This window comes from Canis aureus, chromosome 20 (genome assembly GCF_053574225.1).
Source record: "Canis aureus isolate CA01 chromosome 20, VMU_Caureus_v.1.0, whole genome shotgun sequence".
Taxonomy (NCBI): domain Eukaryota; kingdom Metazoa; phylum Chordata; class Mammalia; order Carnivora; family Canidae; genus Canis; species Canis aureus.
Genome location: NC_135630.1, coordinates 56,327,815 through 56,352,277, shown reverse-complemented (window position 1 = coordinate 56,352,277; position 24,463 = coordinate 56,327,815). Strand labels below are relative to the sequence as shown.

At 35.6% G+C, this 24,463-nt stretch overlaps 1 protein-coding gene across 2 annotated transcripts in view; it reads right to left on the bottom strand.

The window, feature by feature from the left end:
* ACVR2A (activin A receptor type 2A) overlaps nucleotides 1-24,463 on the bottom strand; it is an 85,072-nt gene that overhangs the window by 35,021 nt on the left and 25,588 nt on the right. The window lies entirely within an intron of this gene.

The window sequence follows — 24,463 nt, the reverse complement described above, 5'->3', positions numbered from 1 at the left end:
AAGTTCTCAAAAATGAACCAACTAACCCTATTACTTCCAGAAAAACAACTAACATTAAACAATGTCAATGATAAATTTGATCCTTCAAGCAAAAAAAGAAGTGTGAAAATTTTGTGTCACCACCGTTAGCCTGACACTTTCCCACCTCCTGGGTGGCTCAGCTGGTTAAACGTCCAACTCTTGATTTCTGGTCATTTTTCAGAGACATGAAATCAAGCCCTGCTTTGGGCTCTGCCCTAGACATAGAGTCTGCTTAAGATTCTCTCTCCCCCCCTCTCTCTGCCCCTCCCCTACCCCTACTCAGACATGCATGCGTGAGCACGCTCTCATTTAAAAAAAAAAAAAAAAAGAAGAAGAAGAAGAAGAATTCTCTCATGAGATCAGTGGTGATAGATCATGTAACTTATAAATACTGAATAATGAAATGTGCCAATAGTAGGTCTACATAATTCAGAAACCAATATTCTCTAATTGAATTATGTATGGTGTTATAAAAGCATTTGTGAGTTTAAAAAAAAAGCCATTTGATATTCAAGATAGTTTCATAGATTTTAATGTTACAGAGGTCAAAATATTCATTAATGGTTTCAGATTCTGCACTGTAAAATTAGCTTTTAAAAAACTATCTCTTACCATGTATGGAAAAACAAGGTAGTGGAATACCCAAAATAATTCTGAAAAAGATATACAAAGGAGAATGCATACTACTGGTTTTCAAGACAATGTGGTCTTGAAAGCTTCAGCAATCAAGACAGTGTGGTCTTAGCGAAAAGACATATGCTTCAATGGGACACAACAGAGGACCCAGAAATAGACCCACACATAATATTCAACTGACACACAGCAAAGGTGCCAACACATTTTGATAGAGAAAACATAGTCTTTTCAACAACTGATGCTGGAACAATTGGACATCTCATCCAAAAACCAACAACAAGATAAACTTCAACTCGTATCTTACACCATTTATAAGAACTATAATCAAATACCTAAACTAAAACCTTCCAAGTATAAAACTTGTAGAAAAAAAATATGAAAAATCTTTGTGACCCTAAATTATGAAAGATTTCTTAAGACATGAAGTACAAAAAAAGAACTGATAAGCTGCATTTCGTTAAAATGAAAACTTCTTGGGGTGCCTGGGTGGTTCATTGGTTAAGCAGGAGCCTTTGGCTCAGGTCATGATCCCAGGACCCTGGGATTGAGCCCCATGTCAGCCTCCCTGCCCGGTGGGAAGTCTGCTTCTCCCTCTCCCTCTGCCCCTTCCTCTGCTTGTGCTTCTCTTTTTCTCGCAAATGAATAAATAAAATCTTTAGAAAAAAATTAACATTTCTCTTTGAAAGCTAAAGGAAAAAAAGTCACAGTCTAGGAGAAAATACCTGGCAAATTATATATCTAAAAAAAGCTGAAATTCAGTATACAGAAAAACTTCTCACAAGTCATTACTTCTCATTACTCATAAAAGTCATTATTTTTATTTTTTATTTTTTTAAGATTTTATTTACTTAATCATGAGAGACAGAGAGAGAGAGAAAGAGAGAGAGAGAGGCAGAGACACAAGCAGAGGGAAAAGCAGGCTCCATGCAGGGAGCCCGATGTGGGACTCGATCCCGGGACTCCAGGATCAAGCCCTGGGCTGAAGGCAGGCGCTAAACCGCTGAGCCACCCAGGGATCCCAAAAGTCATTTTTTAAAGCCACTAAATTTCTTTTAAAAATGGGCAAAAGATTCAAAATAACACGCTTTGCTGAAAAAATATGAATGGAAAATGCTACATGTAAAGAGTCTCAGTATCATTAATCATTACAGAAATGCAAACAAACTAATTATAATATTGATTAAGATGTCTAAAACAAAAACAATCTCAAATGCTGATAAATATGTAGAGCAATTGGGACTTTCACACATTGGTGGTTGGAATGTAAAATGGTCCACCCACTTTGTAAAGCCAGTTCGACAGCTTCTTATAGTTAAACATATATACACCTACCATACTACCCAACAATAGCATGCCTGGGCATTTACCTAAGAAATGAAAAACATATGTTCATGCAAAAACTGTACATGAATGCTTAGAATGGCTTTATTTACAATCAACCCAAAACTGGAAATGACTCCATATCCAATACTGGTAAATGGATCAACAAACATCCATACAATAAAAAGAAATGAACTAGTGATAGCTGTAGCAACACAGATGAATTGCAAACATATCATGCTATGTATTATGTGATTCCATTTATACAATATTCTGGAAAAGGCAAAACTATGTAGACAGAAATCCAATCAAATGTTGCCAGAAGCTGGGACTGAGGGGAGAGGGCTGATTACAAAAGAGTGACAAAATATTCTACATGATGACTGGCTAGAGGTTATATAATTTATGGTTAATCCAAACTGACAGAATTGTATTATTAAAAAAATACGTTTTATTCTACGTAAATTATACTTCAATAAACCTGACTTGAGAAAAAAAGCAAAAACTCTACCACTTGCGTTTAGGTATTATATCAAAGAAAAACATCCACAATTTCTAAAAATACTCATTTTTCTAACTATGTATCTGTGTAAGGCCAGATTTCCTTCATATCAAAAGAACATACCACGGCAGACTTAATGGAGAGATACAACAATCTAGTTATCTTCCACTAAAACAATTAAGGAGATTTGTAAATATTTCACATTTTTTTGTTGTGGAAAATATTTTTCATAAAAATGTTCTTTGGTGAACATACAATGGATTATTGCTACTTTTAAATAAATATTTCAAAATTGTATCAACTTCTAATGTGATGATGATAGATATAACCCCTATTTAAAAAAAAAAAAAAAAAAGAGTCTGGGATTCTAAATATACAGTCTTTAAAAAGTTGAGACCAAAAAGTGTGAGAACTTGCTGCTGCTGTACAATGTGCTAGTACACAGATGGAATTATAAGCTACTAAAATCTGTAGCAATATTAGTGCAACGGACTTCTCTCAACTATGGAAGAAATAATAGCACGAGCAGACATATTATAACCTAAGGCTGCTAACTCCATGTTCTTTGTATTCTATAAAAAAAACCAAAGGTGCTTCTACTATTTATGTGTATAAAAACTATTTTCTAAGTTATTCCTTTTCAGAAACCTGTTGAAAATACCAGCAAAGTAAGTTTCCTCCTCTACTAAACCCAAAAGCAATCATTCACTGTCACATTATTATCTAAAACAAGGTATGGCAAACCTTCTCTGTAGAGGGCCAGACGGTAAATATTTTCAGTTTTGCAGACCAACTGGTCTCTGTCACAACTCCTCTCCATTCTGCGCTTACAGCACAAAAGCATCCATAGGACATTATATGAATGAGCATGGTTATATTCCAATAGAACTTTATTTATAGACACTAAAAATGAAATTTGTGTAATTTTTACATGTCAAAAAACACTATTCTTGTTTTCAACCATTTAAAAATACAAAAATCACTCTTAGTTTACAGCCTAATTTGGCTCACAGTCTGTGTGGTCAGCTATCTTTTAAAACAATTTCCTAATTCCAACAGTCTAGCTAACCTGCCTTTTGTTTGATTTGTTTTGTTGGGGACAAATCCTCTGTAAATTACCACTCATGTAATTAGTATTAATTACTTTTAACTTCCAAAGAAGATGCCACTGAAGCATAGGACACCATAACACCATTTAAATGAAATAAAACTGACAAAAATAAAATACTGCCTAGAGCAGAAATGCCAAGTAAGTTTCATCTTTGGTGTCAATTCCAATCAGTTAATAGTAGCTGCCCGGAGTAATAAGAATTCTGAAGTAAAAGGGTCTTCGACTTAGTATCTGCCATCTCTGTTCTAGAGAAAAGAAACAAATGACCATTTCTTCATTTTAAAAAATATTTTTTTCACTTAATTTGTAAAGGCAAACAGATTTCAGGATGGTTTTCTAGATTTAGATTACCATTTGATTGATATTTTCCAGAGATACAAGACTGCTTATATGGAAAACTGTGACAATCTCATCACCCCCCCTTCAAGCTGATCCTGTAATCTGTCTCTATCTCATCATTCCTCCAACTCAACACTAAATACAACAACATGATAATTATAAAAATAAAGTCAATTACACATACATTTTATGTTCTTAAGCTTGCATTGTGACTTTAAAGGTGCAATCCTAAAAAAAAAAAAAGGCAAAAGTTGCTTACACGCACTTATTTTTAGCAGCAACTTCCAATTTAAAATTTTTTGAAACTTAAAGCTTCTACCCATAGGTTTATTCTATCAAAATAATTCAAAATAGTTCATACTAAAAAAAAATAGTTCATACTATTTTCAAAAGAAATAAACAGACATAAAAGGTATTCATGGTTCTTAACAAATCATATACAACAGAATCCTCTGTTTTCTCAAATTCCTGTTTGAGTCCATTTGTAGCCCTGGGAATAACTGAAAACTCTATGACAGGAGGGGTATATACCCAAGAAAATGTGTGTGTGTGTGTGTGTGTGTGTGTGTGCGTGCACGTGTGCACACTTGCTTTCTCTGTCTTACTGACAAAGACCCACTGGTGATCTAATGTTCCTCCCTAGTTAAGTACCACTGGCTTAACAGATTGTGACATGAATTTAGAATTTCATTCACAAACTGTGGCCTTGAGTAAATTACCAAAACTTTCATTACCCTGTTGCCACAACTGATTCAATTTCCATAATAACTTCATAATTATTATGGATAATTCCATCATTTCATAATTCACATTCAGCCTAGTTATAGTAAATCAATGAGCCTAATCACCGAATCCAGTATCAGAGTTAATTTAGATAATAATTCTATTTCCAAAGTACTACTTTATGCTTTAATGACTGGTACCATTTAAAAAAAAAAAAAAAAAAAAAGCAACACACTGGATCTGAAATTTGGTAGAACATTTAACTATAAAATAGCCCAGCAAAATATCTAAAATACCCCTCCTATGATGAAAAAGCAGGTTCACCTAAAGTAACTGTTTGAGGATAACTGGGGTTTTATTTTTTAAAAGCAGTAAATATTAACATAATGCCCCAACACTAACTTTACATAATCTCTTCCAGAAACAGAAAAGACAGGCCTACTTCACAACTGATTTTATGAGGCCACCTCATAATTACAAAAACAAAGAGCACAAAAAGCAAAATATAGACCCGTATCTCTTACTTAGATGTTAAAGTCCTCAGAAAAATTTATACAAACCAAATCCAACAGCATGTTTAAAAAAATTTTTAAAAACCCACACCAGGGCAGCCCAGTGGCGCAGTGGTTTAGCGCCGCCTGCAGCCCAGGGCATGATCCTGGAGACCCTGGATCGAGTCCCACATTAGGCTCTCTGCGTGGAGCCTGCTTCTCCCTCTGCCTGTGCCTTCTCTCTCTCTCTCTGTGTCTCTCTGAATAAATAAATAAAGTTTTTAAAAAAAATAAAAATAAAAACCCACACCAAGTAGGATTTATTTCAAGTTCATAAGGTTGGTTAAATATTCAAAAATCAATCAGTGCAATCGGCCAAATTAAGAAGCTAAAAAATAAAAATAATATAGTCTATCCAGTACACCAGGAAGAGAGGCGAACTTCCTCAAACTCACAAAGAGCACCTACAAAAACACTGGCCGCTAACATCATATTTAATGGCAAAAGACTAAATGCTTCTTTCTAAGAAAAAAATGAGGCAATGACGTCTACTCCCACTACTCTTAACACTGTACTGGAAATTCTAGCTACTGCAATAAGGCAAGAAAAAGGAATTAATGGCATACCAATTGGAAAAAATACATATGACTATTTCTATTTGCAGATGACATGACTGTCTCTGGAGAGAATCCCAAGGAATCTTCAAACAAAATGTTAGAATGAGTTCAATTAAGGCCACAGGATATAAGATCAAAACACAAAAACTGCATTTCTATAAACTAACAAGGAACAAGTAGAAATAAAATTTAAAATATAATACCAGTGGGGCACCTGGGTGGCTCACAGTTAAGCATCTAGCTCTTGATTTGGGCTCAGGCTATGATCTTAAGATTCTGAGATCAAGTACTGCATCAGGCTCCCAGTTGGTGCTGAGTCGGCTTGAGATTCTCTTCCTTTTCTTCTTCCCCCTCTGACCCTCCCCGCACTTGCATGCATCTGTGCATGCTCCCAAGTATGTGCTCTCTCAAATAAGTAAATACATAAATGAATATAATATTTTTTAAAAGGTAGTACCAATTACAATTGCTATGATTATAAAATACCTAAGATATAATCAGACAAAATGTATAAAATCTGCATGATAAAAATTATAAAATATTAATGAAAGAAAAAAAAGAAGACTTGAACATTTGGAGAGATATACCATGATAATGTATAGATTTAATCCAATTCATATTAAAATTTAATCAAACATCTTTATAGACATAAATGAACTTATTCCAAACATTTTTGAAAAAGAATAAAGTAGGAGAATTCATGCTTACTGATCTTAAGCCTTACCATAAAGCTGCAGTAAATATGACCATGTGGTAATAGAGGAGGGACAGACACAAATATCAATAAACACACAAAAAAAACAGAAAGAGATCTATACAAATATGACTAATTTTGGAAAAATGAACAAAAGCAACTCTATAGAGAAGAAAAAGCCTTTTCGATAAATAGCACTAGAGCAATAGCACATGGTTCAAGCAAATATTTCTTAAATGCCCTCCCCTCTGCTATCTATCATCGTTTTAATAGTTCCTGAAAGCCCAAGTCTTGCAAAAAAAGAAAACCTCCTAGGCTAAATCTCACATGTGACAATTTTCAGGTTTTCTCAAGGTAGATAGATGCAATAATCCTAGAATTTCTAATCAGAAGTCCTCCTGCCCTCAAAATGTACACACTTGCAATCCAACATAAAATGTATTCTTTTACATTTATTGACTGTTTTTGATCAATTGCCTACACACATTCTTTTACATGTCTGAATGTCAGTGGGTCTAAAACTATCCTTCCAAATATAAATCGTACTTAATGAATGATAACATGTAAAAAAGCAATGTAACAACTAAATAACAAAACTAAACACCAACTACTGCTGCTTCCCAGCTTCAAACAGCTGGAATTAAAATATCTTTAGCAATTAAGAATTGCATTAATTTGTTTTCTGATTAAGATGACGTTTTTCAGAGGTCTGTGACCTGCATCACCCTATTACGATGTTCCTATATATGTAACCAACATTAAACAGAAAGGAAAGTTGTTTGGCTATCTTACAAATATGAGGCTCTCTTCTGAAAAAGTTTTCCAATGGTGTCTGAAACTATCAATAAGTCATTGAGAATACAATATTAACAGACATGCAATTGAATGTCTTCCCTAAACCTGTTCCTCCTACAGACAATTTAGTCCTTTAGGAAGGGTTAATGAAGTTTCAAAAATAATAAATAAAACTTGATAAGCACTTCTTGTTTCTCTCTCACATGGTACTGCTTCCTGCCACTCTAGGGATAGAATATGCATCCAAAGAGAATCAATAGCAGCAGGCAGATAAAACTGAATGATGCTTTTAATCCAAAACATTTTATAGTATAAATTTTAAAAAATAAAATAGTATCAAAAGCATTAAACAAAAGAATGATTTTACATAAGTAACGGAAATTTAAAATAAGTAAATGTATACAGCATTTTATTAGTTCAACAGTTATTATTTAATAGTCTCTCACTATGCTAAGTAATCATCCAACTACCCAGAAACTTGCAACTTGAATGAATATCATACAATCCTCAATTTGAAGGATTTCCCAATTTCCCCATTAAGGTATTTTTAAAATTTTGACCAACTTAAAATATACAAACCTTTGTATATTCATATGAAATAGTCCAGTGTATATTTATTTTAATGAATTTGGTTTTATGAATATTTTAAAATCATAAAACACAAAAATTTTACAAAACAATTCTGTTCAAGTTTCACATGCAATTCTCAACAAGTGTCACTACTTTCTTTTTGAGTCATCGGAAAGTATCAAAACATGAATCAGCTTCACTTACATTTAAGTTGCTTCAAAGTCATATAGAATACTATCCCTGGAAATGTTTTTCCAAGCCAATAATATCCATTCACATAATACTAAGAGTAATTTTCCACTGTTCCATAGGTATATTTTGTGCTCTTCATAAAGTAACTACTGACAGTATTGCTTTAAAAAGTGAGCTTTTCAAGTTTTTTTTTTACAGCCTTTGTAAATTGTTTACAATAAATGATAGTAAACTAGTAGCACCACCACCCCCAAGAATAATTTATTCATTTAAACTCTTTATCCCCTTCTACCTATTCCCTTAGGAAACTGACATAAACATTCAATCTGGCACTGACTGGCATCATTTCAAGCTTGTCTGCCTTTTCCAAACATTACATTTTCATTCAAAATAGAATTGAAAGGGCCTCAAAATATGGAAAACTTTGTAAGGATTCATATATAAAATTACTCTTTTCCTGAGGAATAATCTTTCAGAGAAAACTATGCTTATATTGAGCATTTACAGATTTAAAAAAATTGACCATATGCTTATACTATAAGTTAACACACCAAGATAAGGGCTACAGATAAATGCTGCAGAAATTAGAGTTGTAAACCTAGACCTCTATTAGACTATGAGCTTCTAGAATAAGCCCTGTTACCACTTTTGAATTACCAGAGCCCAGCACAGTATAGGAATTTAACAAGTATACACAAAACCAATCAATTCACACAGAAAAGAAAAAAAGAAAGGCTCTATGAGGAAGTGGAACTAAAGCAAACTATTAAGGAGAGACAAAACTATGGCAAACAGAGGCAGAGAAGATAATGACCACATCAACAGGAATGTGAATAATCAGAGTATTTGACAAGACTGCTCTTATTAGACATGCGCATTCCATGTCATTTGATGTTGAATATAATCAAGGCAGGTTTGCAATACATCAGAGCTTAAGAACTGAAATGATATTTTAAAGATTAATCTGAATACAATGAGTATTAAAGTGTGTTAGAATAGAAAGAAACTCAGTAAAGCCACACTAAACACTAATATAAACCAAGGTTCTATACTATCACATACTTACTTACCAGACAGCCACAAGTATCAAAAGGATTGGCAAATTAGAAAACAGAGATCAAGTTTTTGGTTTCTACAGTCCCTTATTTGGTCCCTCTTAGTGTAATAAAATAAGGGATAAAAGTGATTTGGTTTATAAAAGTCTTTGGGGTTTAGATGGTTGGCGGTTTCTAAATGTTTATCTCGTATCATCTGACAAACAAAGCTGGCTTCCACACTATCTACCCTTTGTTTCTCTTTGTTGCTAACTCTCCTCCTGATATTTATTCCTACTGTCATGAAAGATACATATTTTCAGGGATAAGTAAGATATCTTCAAAGATGAGGCCCAACAGCAAAGTGTTTTTGCCTACAGCCACAAAATGTGTGGGATATCTATAAATGCCCAGGATGCAAGACTAAAATAGTTCTATCCAGTTTTCAGGCACTCATTTGAAATATGAATTACATCAAAACAAATACAAGTAGATACAAGTATTACCTGCACTGTGTAAAACAGATTTCTGATATTAGATGTTCATCTTGCGAGGGCAGGGGAGATCGCAGTGACTGCATCTAGAGACCAGTACTCCCACCAGAATTAATGGGCTATTTCGGAAATTATATAAAAGCCAAAACTCAGCATAAATTTAGAATAGTAAAATATAAAAGGTAAATTCTCAAAATCAGAACAGAACTCCTAAAACAGATTAAGGAAGCACACATTCAGAATAGTTCCTACTAAAAACAACCTACACATCTCAATTACACTGAGAACACACTACGAAAATTAAATTTTAGTGCTCTATTTACTTGGGAGGTGTGGCCTTCTTTTTAGTAAATCATCAAACTCTGTCTGATGCAAAAAGACTAAAAATGGGTAATTTCAGCTGCTATACAAGTAATGTGAAATATCACCCGAGAGCCGGTAGTATCAAGGGTGAGAAACTGAAAAAAAAAAAAAAAACAAAACAAAAAACCACCTTATTACAAAAGTTTTCATCAAAGTAATACCTGGCATTTTAAAACCAGCAAATGAAGAAAATTAGTAATACTTATTAGTGTAGCTTTAACTAGCAATACAATTCTATTAAAGGAAAAGATTGCTGACTAGAAACAAACTTTGACACTGAATAACAATGGATATAGAATCAACCTAACTAACCTTATTTTAAAAATCACCAATAGCTTTTTTTTCATATTTATAACCAAGATTCCTAGTATTAGAAAAGAACATAATCTAAAATTCTTATTTACTACTATTGTGTGTTATGTAATCTGTCCCTTTTCAAGAAACTCATTTAAATAATGTTTCTGTACAACTATAAACACATCATAGGTCTTCCAGTATCCTTTCTTTTCTACAGTAACACACACCACTGAAGACAAGTCACTTTCCCTATTTGGTTGCCTTGGGCTGTTTTTAAGTATTAGGAAGAAAAATAAATCCAGGGATCCCTGGGTGGCGCAGCGGTTTGGCGCCTGCCTTTGGCCCAGGGCGCGATCCTGGAGACCCGGGATCGAATCCCACGTCGGGCTCCCGGTGCATGGAGCCTGCTTCTCCTTCTGCCTATGTCTCTGCCTCTCTCTCTCTCTCCCTCTCTCTCTCTGTGACTATCATAAATAAAAAAAAAAAAAAAAAAGAAAAAGAAATCCATAATGTGCCAAAAGCCTTCTGATAAACAAGTTAGAAATATGAGGAAGGAGAATACATTTTCAATTTTTTTTTCTTAAAGACTTTATTTATACATGAGAGCCAGAGAGAGGGAGGGAGAGAGAGAGAGAGAGGCAGAGACACAGGCAGAGGGAGAAGCAGGCTCCATGCGGGGAGCCCGATGTGGGATTCGATCCAGGGTCTCCAGGATCACACCCTGCGCCGAAGGCGGGCACCAAATCGCTGAGCCACCCAGACGTCCCGAGAATACATTTTCAAATAAAATTTCTGGATGGTAATGAAAACATTTTAGGCCCTATCAATCTTTTTTTTTTTTTTTAATTTTTTTTTAAACTTAAGCACCTCCTTACTACCAATCATTTCTAAAGGAAAACACAAACACTTTCTGGCATTCTTCCCAGAATTTTTTTCCCTTCCCTGTTTAATACTCTGTACTTAGTACTTACTATTAGTCTGACAAAATATTACAAGATTCTGTCCATCTAGCTCAAGTAATATAAACTAGAAACACAACTACTATGGAATAAACTAAAAATCTAAATGTTGTATGTTATGACACCAGATACAATATGTGCACGGGTGTGTGATAAGGAGAGTAAAACTACTTGTAAGTCAACATTTAACCACTGGGTACTTAAGGACTCCTAACATTAATTCCTAACATTAATTCCTGACAAATTACTAAGATAACCACCAAAAATGTATTACAACATTGTTAACTCATAAGTGACTAATTTTTCCCATATAGGTAGTTCAAAAATAAATATATATTTATTTTGTAAGGACGAAGAGATTTTTAATATTATTTTTAAAAATTTTAATTCCAGTAGATTTATTAGTTTCATGTGTACCATGTAATGGTTCAACAATTTCAAACATCACCTAGTGCTCATCACAAACTTACTCCTTAATCCCCATCATCTATTTTCCCCCATGGCCCCATCCACCTCCCCTCCAGTAACCATCAGTTTGTTGTCTATAATTAATGAAGACCAAGGGGCACCTGGGTGGCTCCTGTCAGTTAAGCATCCTACTCTTGATTTTCAGCTCAGGTTGTGATCTCGGGGTTGTCAGACTGAGCACGGGGTAGGGCTCCATGCTGAACATGGAGCCTGCCTAAGGTTCATTCTCTCTCTCTCTCTCTCCCCCTCTCCCCCTCTGCCTCTGCTACTCCTCCTGCTTACATGTGCGTGCACTCCCTCTAAATAAAATCTTTTTAAAAAAGACCCAGATTTGAAGAAAAATACTAATTTCTCAAACCTCTTCCTTAAGAAGTCTCTACACAAATAAAGTTTTAGAGCCCCAAACAGATAACCAAGTTTGTAATGGTAGAAGTTCCTTTTATAAAAGAAGCAAGCAGCCCTCTTTAAATAAATACCTAACAATTTCTCATTTTTTTGTTTACTTAATTATACCAAAAGCTGTGCTTCTTTATTAACAAAACTTTTTTTTTTTAAAGATTTCATTTATTTATTCATGAGAGACATAGAGAGAGAGAGAGAGAGACACAGAGACACAGGCAGAGGGAGAAGCAGGCTCCATGCAGGGAGCCTGACTTGGGACTCGATCCTCGGACCCTGAGGTCACACCCTGGGCTGAAGGCAGATGCTAAACCGCTGCGCCACTGGGCGCTGCTATTAACAAAACTTTTAAAGGACCTCATTTCTTAAATACTTCTCTAAGCACAGAAGATAATCTAAAAAGGGATAGTTCAATAAAAGACACTAACCTGCACTTGATTACTAAACTGCTAACTAACTAAAGCCACCCATTATAACGTTTTCTCCTAAAGAAAAATACTTCACATTAGTATATTTGGTTAGTTGCCCAGAATAAAGCATTGATTTTATCATCCACTACCAAAGAACTTCACTTTCCTAAATACATGAAGTATATATAGAATAACAGTAACCAAGAAAAGAGCAAATCACAAAACTCCAAATTTCTGATTCAACTGGCCAGCACTTGGGACTACATTTACGATTACTTTTCTAGGACAATCCAAGAAAGCCTGGCAAACTTCCAAATCTCAACCTTCTAATTAAAAAAGGAGGAGGGATAATGGTTATAAGAAAAGTCCTGCTTTCTTCTAATTTTAAACAATGTAAGTAGGTTTCTTATTAGGGGGGGGGGGGGGCGGGTAACGACAAAAAAGAATAGGAAAATAGGAGCCCAAAGTTTTCCCCTTACAAATGAGAAAAATCTACCCTTCTACCCTTCTGTCCCTGGCAGGACAACTTAACATCTAGTTTGGGGACATGCTACATGAAATCTTAAAGGATATATTATTTATGTCTTTCACAGAGACAGAGCAACAACTACATCCAACAAATATAGAGTGCTAGAATACTATGTGCCAGGCACTTTGATCCTTTACTAAGTAGAAATAGTGAGAAATAAAGTATTTCAAAATTTGAGATCTTTAACCTCAACCTAGGAAGAAGGGAAAAAAATGAGAGGCTGAATTTTCAGAACAAGACACTAAGGTAGAAACAAATACCTCTAAATATTTCTGAACTTCAATTAAAGCTTTTTTTTTTTTTTAAAGTTTTTATTTATTTATTCATGAGACACACAGAAAGAGAGGCAGAGACACAGGCAGAGGGAGAAACAGGCTCCCTGTAGGAAGTCTGATGTGGAACTCGATCCTGGGACCCCAGGATCATGACCTGAGCCAAAGGCAAACACTTAACCACTGAGCCCCCCAAGTGTCCCTAAAGCTTATTTTAATTCCTCCAGGAAGGTAGGTGGGAAGGCAGAATAGGTTAATAATCAGAAGATCACAAAGACTAGGGAATTTCAAGTATGTTTCTTTATCAACATTTTATTTAAAGGAAAAAATTGTGTTACTGCATTTAAAAATGTAGACTTTGTCTTGGAACTGAATTTACAAGATAAAATGACAAGTAAAGAAATACAGGGGCTCAAGCAGGTTAAGCCTACAACTCTTGATTTCACCTTAGGGTCCTAGATGCAGCCCTGTGTTGGGCTCCCTGACTAACAGGGAGTCTACTTCTCTCCCTCTCCCTTTGCTCTCTCCAAAAAAAATAAATCTTTTTTTTTTTTTAATTTTTATTTATTTATGATAGTCACAGAGAGAGAGAGAGAGGCAGAGACACAGGCAGAGGGAGAAGCAGGCTCCATGCACCGGGAGCCTGACGTGGGATTCGATCCCGGGTCTCCAGGATCGTGCCCCGGGCCAAAGGCAGGCGCCAAACCGCTGCGCCACCCAGGGATCCCAAAAAATATATCTTTAAAAAAAAAAAAAGGGAAATATAAAAATCAAGTGAGATATCCTGACTTGCATACAAAAGTGCTCACCACTAATTACTGCTTGATATTACAAAGCAGCCACATCAACTCCTTATTGCTAGGTAGTAAGGACACTTTTTAAAAAGTAAATAAGCCCTTTACAAATGCATTCATAGTAACTATAAAGAAACCATCCATTCGTATTAACACCCCTAACAAATAAAACAATAAAATAATGTCACCCAGCTTGTCAAAAGAATATTTATAGGTAACTAAAACTTGAAAAGAACAAAACCAGGCCAGGGACTTAAGTTAAAAGCAACAGAATTAGAGAAAATCTAAGCTAGTTTTGTTTACTTTTTTTTTTTTTTTTTTTAAGATTTTATTTATTCATGAGAGACACAGAGAGGCAGAGACACACACAGGCAGAAGGAGAAGTAGGCTCCCTACGGGGAGCCCAAAGCAGGACTCGATCCTAGGACCCCGGGATCATGACCTGAGCCAAACGCAAGTACTCAACCACTGAGCCACTCAGGTGCCCTAAGCTAGTTTTTGAAAGAGATGTCAGTAGAATAAGAAGGCTATTACTTCAAGTTACCAACATCTCTTCCTAGGCTAGAGCAATGGCTTTCCAAGCTGATTTCTCAGCTTCCACTTATATCTCATCCAGTAAAGTCTTCATCCAGAAGTCAGAGCCTTTATTAAAGCAAACAAAATCAAGTCACTCCCCCAACCCAATGCCATTCAATGGTCTCCCACTGCTCTGGGCCTTAAAATAAAACTTGAACAAATTTTCTGAGGCTTCCACACTCTGGCTCCTCTTCAGCTTCAATTCACACCACACAAAGAACAAACTCAGACCTTGATACATTCTTTCTACCACTCCCTCCCTATTTCAGGTCCCTTTTAATGTTTGAGATAATGGAGTGCAGTAAAACATTTAAAAAAAAATGCTTGAAAAGTTGAAGAGAAGTTACCAGATCATGGCAAAATATCAACTCTAATTTGGAAGTAGTTCTCAAACCACTGAGAACACAGTTTGATTACATTTAGTACGTTTTAAAAATATATACATTTACCATCAAATTTTACATTCCCAAGAAACTACTGATTCCTAAGCTCTCAAAAACTTAATGTTATTTTCTGATATTTCTATAAAAAGAAAGCTTTATTTGCTAATTCATAAGAGACAAAGCCCTTAAATAACTTTTGTCTAAAAATCCCTAGTCACAATAATCCAAAACATGCACCTTCCTCCTAAACCCAGAGAAAGCTGAGCAAAAATTTCAGATAAACATTCCAAATCAAGTAAGTATCTGAATTTAGTTACTGGCCTCTTGCTTATTAGGAAAAATATAAAAGTTACACTTATGAAAGTCACATTTGCCCCCTTTAAAGATAAATACATCTATCTAATACCTTTCAATAATTATCAAAGTCATTTTAAGATATTGGTTTGTCTGATGCTATTAAAGAATAGCAGGAATAATAAAATTAGATTAACACATTTTTACTTAATATTACAAAATACATTTAACCTAAATCTTTTACTTTTACAATTTTATAATTTTTTTTTAATTTTTTTTTTATTTATTTATGATAGGCACACAGTGAGAGAGAGAGAGGCAGAGACACAGGCAGAGGGAGAAGCAGGCTCCATGCACTGGGAGCCTGACGTGGGATTCGATCCCGGGTCTCCAGGATCGCGCCCTGGGCCAAAGGCAGGCGCCAAACCGCTGCGCCACCCAGGGATCCCTACTTTTACAATTTTAAAACATTCCTTCCAAATGCAGATTGTCTTTACCTTCTAAACCGAAAGGAAAAATTTTCCTCAACCCTTTCTTTAATAGTCTTGCCATAGTAATATTCATAGTAATATTGCCAAAGTATAATTTGGCAACAACAATAATTTTGTTCTATGCTAATTACCACAAAATAATTATTTTAATACTACCTCAATAGAGTTTTCCCTCTACAACTAATGCAACAAAATATATATACTATAGGCATCGATTTTTACTATAAGCATTCATATTTCTCTGTATAACCAGTCAGTAGTTAAGAAACAGGGATTTCGAGGAATTTAAAAAAAATGACATGATAAATGTAACACAGTTTTAATCAAGGATCAAAGTTATAGCAAAACAGTCTACAATGAGCCTCCTTCAGAAAGCTTTCACACAAACATCTGTAAAGCCTATTACTTACATTTAGTACACAAATTTTATCACCCTTGCTAATATAATGTCCATTTGAAAGGTCATGTTTACACTGAAAACTAGGCATGGTTACTTCAACAATAATCAGTAACTGGTTTTGCTATGTGAATGATTAATTTACTTTCTAATATGCCACCACCTATATCTCATTAATGAAACCAGAAAAATATTGTTTACTTAAGCTAATAGTAAAAAGAACTTTTTGTGTTTAGGAGTATGACAACCTTGGAAAAGTAAAACTGAAGATCGGTCAATAACTATTTACTTTTTAAATCCAAAAGTGGAAGAGTTGGCACCTCGATATATCTGTGTTCTAATAACTTAAGATCTTGAAACAAATTATGCTAGCCCACCTTGAATGGCATTTTACAATTTCTCCAACATTCTCCCTCCTAGAACTGTTTATCCCCTTTGTCACGTGAAGGAACAAAGATCTACAGAACCCTAACAATTATTGAAGCTGTTTGCACAGTCCTCTATTTATTTGCACACTTAAACACCAGGAAAAATCCTTACCAACGAGCCACTGAAAGATACCTATAAAATAAGATTCAAAGACGTTCAAATATAGCGCACTTTTCTCTCAAGTTCAAAGCTACTTTCCCAATGCCAGAAACTAAGGCCACAGCTGGCCAGTGTTTAGGTTCAGATCAACCCTCGGAATAGAAGTCTGGGATCAAGATGTGTGGCAGAAAGCAAAGGAATTCACAGACACAGAAACGTTAATAATAATGCCACTACTGTTACCCCTTTTCATGCTCAGTGATGTATTTGTGCACTGAAGAGACTGCGATGGGATAGGAGCAACCGGACAGAAGAAAAGGATGGAGACAAAAAGAAGTTGAAAGGACATGGAGAACAACTGCACCCAGCAGACTTGTTCTCAGGGAAGCAGCTGGCCGGCCGCTGACTCAGGGGTCAACAATTCTAATCCCAGGCCTTCCACTAAGTCTGAAGACGAACTCCTGGTGGAATTCACACACCCGCCTCCCGGTTAGCACTTATCCCACCTGCCCCAATTTTCAGTGAAGACCAATTTTGCTTTTAAAAAACAAATTAAGAATGGGAACAACTGCAATGAAAGTCTGAACCCAACAGGAACTTCTATATCTTTAGGTATTAAAAGCCTCAGAAGTCTAATGAAGAGAATGACAGTGATAGGCTGATGAGAATTATGTCCTAGGTGCCACACAATCCAAGATCTGCCTTTAATAATAGCATTTTCAAATATAAATATGCATTTACGGCATAATCCTAACACTTGAGGAGACATCTGGGGGGTGAATACCTAAGAAAAGCAGCAGCAGCACTGGTGTAAAGGAAAGAAAATTTCAAATTTTAGTGTGTTGCTTTGGTACTCAGAAATTTTAATTTTTTTATAAACTATTTCACTCTTTATAACCATTCATTCAGTAAAAAGAGAAACCAGTAAGAGGAGAAGAGAGACAAAAAAAAACACATTATATGAAAAACCTATATAACAGTGAGTAAGCATACTGTTTAAATGAAAAATCATGGGGGGGGGGGGGGGCAACCAAAAACAGGATTGTTCATAGGAGTGAAGGTATTTAGCCCCTTCAGGACGTGAATACAAGTGTTGATAGAAGATGCCTGGGGGAGCAACCAGAACTGGACACACAATAAGCTTAGTAATTTTTCTTAATGGAAATACCAGACACTGCCTGTCTATCCTATTTTCTGCCTATTTATTTTGCCACATAATCTTAACAGTTTTCACTAATGGACTATTACATTTTTGGATCCCTGAAACTAACTTAAAAAGGAAGGCTGAGAAGTATAGATTCTTCTTAGAGCCAGTCATGTTCTATGGTTTTCTTTTCTAAAAACTGCTTTCTGAGATACTAATATATTCTGTGCTTTAACCTGCAGGTGATGGGCTTGTGCCCTGATTTGACATCTCTGTATTATTTTGAGTCTCTAGGGAAAACACAAATATATATACACACACACACACAGAGTTCTGATGTGCAACATTTTTAAATTCATTTTCTTTTTTTTTTAAGATTTTTTATTTATTTATTAGAGGCACAGAGAGAGAGAGAGAGAGAGAGAGGGAGGGAGGGAGGGAGGGAGGGAGGGAGAGACACAGGCAGAGGGAGAAGCAGGCTCCATGCAGGGAGCCCAACATGGGACTCGATCCGGGGTCTCCAGGATCATGCCCTGGGCTGAAGGCGGCGCTAAACTGCTGAGCCACTGGGGCCCTTAAGTTCATTTTCAAGCTGGAAATATATTATTCTTAATGTATATCTGCAGCCAGTGCCTAAAATGTATGCTTCTGGAGGGAACCAGAAACTCAGACTAGTGTTTCTAAAGTGTGGGTCCTGTACCAAACTGTAGATTTTTGGACCCCAATCCTGACCCACTAAATCAAATTAAGTGTGTTGTCTATTACACTGCATTTTTATATACTATGTGCCGGGGCGAGATACAAAAATAAGAGTTTTTAAAGCATAAAACACTGTATCTAACACAGAATAGATAATCAGTAATAGTCTACTCTCCCTGGAAATGGAGAAAATGGGGAATTATGTTTTATTATCCCCAGAAGGTACCATAGTGGTAGGGGTAGCTTTTTGTTCTAGGTTGGTATTTTTTGTTTGTTGATGGTAAAGAGTATTAAAGGTAGACTTCAAATAATCCCTAAGCAAGATTTCTATTTAAACAACAGCCACAGGAATTATTTTTAAAAATTACTTAGTAATTATTATTCCTAATATTAATATTCCTAACATCAAACACTTTAAGCCCCAAATTTGAAAATTGAAATGGACATTGTCTTCCCTTCAAATTACATACTCACTTGGCTTGAATATCTGTAATCCTGTTTAGCCTCTATGCAACTTACAGAAGCAAAGAAATTAAATGGAAATGGGGAGATTTAAAAAACTCAATATTTGTGCATTAGAAATCTGTTATCAAATACTTAATAACACCTGTGATCCACCCAGACTCACCTAGTGCAGAAATCATTATAGATTTACAGCTAAGAGCCACTGCCTATTATACATATATAAATTATATGTATTACATATTACAACGTATGCATATGTACTATGTATTATGTTACAACTTACAGAGATCTAGCATTTAATTATCTTTTTACTCAAATGGATTTTTACAAAAATATCTTGCTTGATCCTCAACAATCCTACCAACTCATATTGTATACTTATAATACAATCAGAAGATTCATACTTGAACCAAAACAGATCTTAGAATCATCTAGTGCCTCATTTCCAGTGCTTCTCAAACTGGATGTGGTATGGATCAGTTATACCTGACTGCTACATAAAACTTCCTTAGCACTACCCTCAGAGCCTGACTCAATGGGTCTAAGGAGGAGCTCAAGAATCTGCATTTTTATCCAAGTACTCAAGGTAATTCTAATGCTGAGAGGACCTCAAACCACAGTTTGAGAATCATAAAACAGTTCAATCCCAACTGAGTCTCAGAGATGAAGTGATTATAATGGTCATTATGTGGTAGAGTTGGGACTCAGTCCCAGACTTCTGTTCTCATTTTCACTATGCACACCATTCACAAAACAAGTCTTAGAAAGTCTTTCTTCACTTAATAAGAATTCGTGTAAAGAAATTTTCATCAACTATTAATCAAGAGGTTTCACCAAGCTGGACTCTGAAAGCTACTTTAAGGAGTCATAGTTTAGAAGATGTAGTGTGAACATGGATTCCAAAAACACTATGGTAACTCTTCTTCCAACTCTTCTTCCTCCAAATTAAAAGAAATAACAGGAAGATCATACCAGTCAAGATCACTACATGCATACTCATTTAATCCATATAGGTCAATGAAGTAGATTCTATTTCTGCCCATTCTATGGATAAAGGAACTGAGACGTGGGTGGTTGTAATTTGCCAACGAATATAAAATTCAGTGGTCAGGTCAGGACTGACTAAAGTTAAAAGTATGAGCTCTTAACATCACTTATATACTGTGACCAATATCCCTATCACTAGGTCCTCTAAATTCATCGCCTAAGCAATAAATTTTGATCTAGTAGTTTGCATAATCTTTCACTCGCACTTAAGTCACCAAGAACTTTGTCCAGTTCTTATTTCATGAAAATCAATCATTTACCTCAAATCCTTCCTCTACTATATTAGTGTAAATCATCCCCCCATGCCTCACTGCTACCCACATTATTTCTCTGCAATCAATTTTATCTGCTGATCTCAATGGTTTCTCTTGGATGTCATTATGAGTAACTCCAGTAGTACCATAGCCTAGGCTAAAAAGCCCTGGGTTGGGAAAGATGTTTTCCTTAAAATGCTAAGTATTTTATTCTTCTTATCGAATACTGTCTGCTGTCAAGTCCTGCCATTTTCTATTTTCATCTTCTTTTGAATCTTTTTCTCATCTTCCAGATGATTTCCCCACCATCCACCAAAAATCTCTGTTTCACACTAGTTTCTCAATCTCTCTCCTGAAATTACAAACCATCTCATACAGAATTCCGGGCACTAAGTCTATCTTAAAAGATTCATGTTCACTCATCTTATGCCTTCCCCAATTTCCTGGCATTACCATAATTTCACCAAACACTCCAGACCCAAGCTGTCCGATACGAGCTATGTGTGGTTAGTAAGCACCAGAAATGTGGCTAATGCAAACTGTTATGTGCCATTAACTATAAAACATACACCAGATTTCAAAGGCCTCATCAATAATTTCATACTGATTACATGTTGAAATCATAATTTTAATATACTGAGTTAAATAAAGTATATTACTGAAATTAACTTCATTTTGGGGTTAAAACATTTCGCGTTTTTGTACCTTTTTTAATATGGCCACCAGAAAATCTAAAATTGTATTTTGTGGGTCACATCTGTGTCTTGCATTCTATTTCCTTTCCAATACTACTTTATACAGTCCACAATCCTGAGCCTGACTGGCCCAATGCCAGTCATTATAACATGTCATAGGAGACCTTAGAATAGATCTACTCCCTCTGTTCAACCATCTCCTCAAAGCTATATCAATTATCAATTAGCTCATCCCATTAAAATAAAAATTCTAGAACAATTCAGCAAAGAGGACAGGGAGCTCCAGCCTGAGAACCAGTGATCAGCAATGGGGAGCAGAAACAGCTGATGCTGTACTATCAGAGAAGACAAGAGGAGCTCAAGAAATTGGAAGAAAATGACGATGACTCCTGTTTAAATTCTCCGTGGGCAGATAACACTGCTTTGAAAAGACATTTCCACGGAGTAAAAGACATCAAGTGGAGGCCAAGATGAAGTTCTCCAGCTGACGACACTGTCAGAAATACTAGCTCACCTTTCATTTGGGCAAAATAATACAAACTTAAAAAAAAAAAAAAAAGTAACAATAGTAATAGTAGTAAGGTGTTGAATTTCTAGTTTTCCTAGTTTTTCTTTCAGTTTGTATGTTTAAAAGAAAAATTATTCAACATTTCAGAACTTAATAAATACATCCTCAAAAGATAAAAAAATGTTCCTCGCATTTCAAGGAACACCAGGTAGAAATGAAGCTACCATGAATGCCTTCAAAGTTGGAACTACAAGTTAGGTGTCAAGTAAACAAGCTACCGAAAAGCAAACAAACTAGTCTGCCTAAAAACCGTCTCCTATACCTGAAACTTTTCTTTTTGCCTTCTCTCCCATATACTTAAGCTACCCCAAGAAGGTAAGACAATGGCTACCTCTAACAAAGGAAAAAGGAAAACCCTAGAAACTATAGAAAGACAAAAATAACTTCTATCACTAAGATTATCTGTATGTAAAACAAAACGTATGTAAGATTCTGAGAGTTAGAAGATACGTTGTTAAGAAAGAAAATTATAACTTTCAGAAAAGATGCATTTAACACCATCTACCCCGAATCCTGCTCAACCAGATAACCTGGAGACAGTGGCAGGTGACTAAGACTCCTACCATAGTCATCTAGTAGCATTTCTGTCAAAGGAAGAAATCACACTAATATTCCTCTAATTGAGCCAAGAAATGCATCAATGACAACTTTGCTGATTTTGCAGAAGTGGCAGTGATAAACCAAAACATGACATAAAACCATAGCAGTCTGTTGATGTCCGGCTGGAAAAGGAACAAAAGAGGTTTCTGTTGAGAACTACTCTGCAAATATAAAGCACAACAAAATGTAAGCCACTAATGCTTGACATCAACTGCTCAACATGTTGATTACGCATGGAACCCAGCTTTCCATTAAGACATAAGGAGCTTTGCATCAAGGCACACTTTATTAATTGGGCTTTACATAATACATTCTATGTGGAAAAAATAATGTATGACTCCTTTTTGATAGATGCAAAACATAGGTGAGGCACATTTAAGAAGTCAGCTGTCAATCACTCAGATTTCCCTGTAGTAAGAATACATACATACTAAAACATGGGCTCTGTGCTCTCAATGCTGATTCAGAGGAGATGCAATGGAAAGTATGTGATCACGTTTGCCACTGTACGGGGTAAAAAAAACCTTTGCATTAGAGAGCAAGCAAGCTTCACCAGTAAGAATCCCTAATACAGTAGGTGCTCAATAAACTGTTTTTCTCCTACTTATGCCAAAGACCAACAAACAAAATCAAATCACAAAGAATGTAAACTGGATAAAGTAACAAAAAAGCAGAAAAATGAAAAGATCTGAACTTGAAGAACAAGAAGAAGGCAATGTGAGCAGCAATTTAAGATGTCCCAAAAAGCAGGAGGCAAGTTTTTCTTTAAAGTGAAATCTTAACAGATAGTTAAGTAGGGGACTTAGTCCTCAGAATATTTATAAGATGAGCTTTTCAGTATATATCTGCTCAATGCCACTGACACCAGAGGCTTAATACCGTGCTTTTGCTTGTTAGGACTTACCTGCAGCAAATAGCACAGTCCACAAAATATTGATACATTCGCTCTCAAAATTAATTTATAATTAAGTTATCATATATACTTAAATTGCACAGGCACCTAGGCTAGATATCTACAAATTGTCCTATGAGTAATAACACACAAAATGTTTATTTAAATAAAACCCTCATTTAAAAAGCTGATCAAATTAAATTATTTACTGATGTTCCTTCGGGTCTTTAGAATTTAAGTATTAGAATTCAAAAGTGATTAGCAGAAGGTAAGTGTAGGAGAAAGCTTACATATTAATTTAATTTAATTAGTAATTACGTATTAACTTGGCATTTACTCAATACTGGCCAAAAGCAAGGAAAAAATGTCTTCCTAACAAGTTTTTAATATTACCAGCCCACAAGTATAAGTAAGAATCAGAACTTGTGACATAGCAGGGGAAACCTCTTCAAACTCATGAGCTTTGAGCACTAGAGAGGAGTACCAACCATCAGACAATAACTGTAATCTAAGTACTCAGGGCACTCCAAAACATTAGAGAAATATACCACAAGTCGTCTTTTACTCTTCAGAAATTTGCAATCCATTCTGCATCTCAAATATATCAAAAATTTGGAAGTTATTTAAAGTAATTTGTGTGCTTATTTGCAAACCAAGTACACGAGGAATGTGAGGATTTCACTAGGAATGTGAAGATTTAAAGGGCTATATATACACAGACTATAAAGGATTTATTAGAAAAGACTTCATAGAAAACGTTTATGGAAGGGGCGCCTGGGTGGCTCAGTGGGTTAAGTGTCTGCCCAGGGTCCTGGAATAGAGCCCCATATAGGGCTCCCGGCTCAGCGGGGAGTCTGCTTCTCCTTTTGCCCCTCTCCTCCTGCTCATGCTTTTGAGCACCCCCCCCGCAAACAAATAAATAAAATCTTTAAGAAAAAAAAGTTTATGGAAAAGACTCTTGCTATATTTGGAAAAGTAAAGATATTTGGTCATCTAAAGAAAGAAGAGGGTAGTCAGAGAAAAGAAGGGCCTGAATGCAGAAAGCAGTCTGTACTGAGAAAAAAAGCAAGCTCCTTTAAAAGAGAAGAAGGGAGTCAGTGGAGAAAGAAATGAGAAAAATCAGGGTCAACAGTTCTTGCAACTAAAAGGCTTCTGATTAACTACCTAAGGTATTCAGAGTCACTACGTATCGACTTTATAAATTAGGCCAGAGGGTGTAAAGGGTAAAACTCCATCCTAGGTAGCCTACAAGGTACTAGAAAGGCCAAAGAACTGAATAAACTGTGACACCTGCTCTCAAGTTGCCAACGCACAAACAAGAAAAATCAGATGTGGCTTATTAAATTCAGCATTCTGGCAAGGTATTGGAGACATTCATAAGAAGCACAGATAGATAGAGA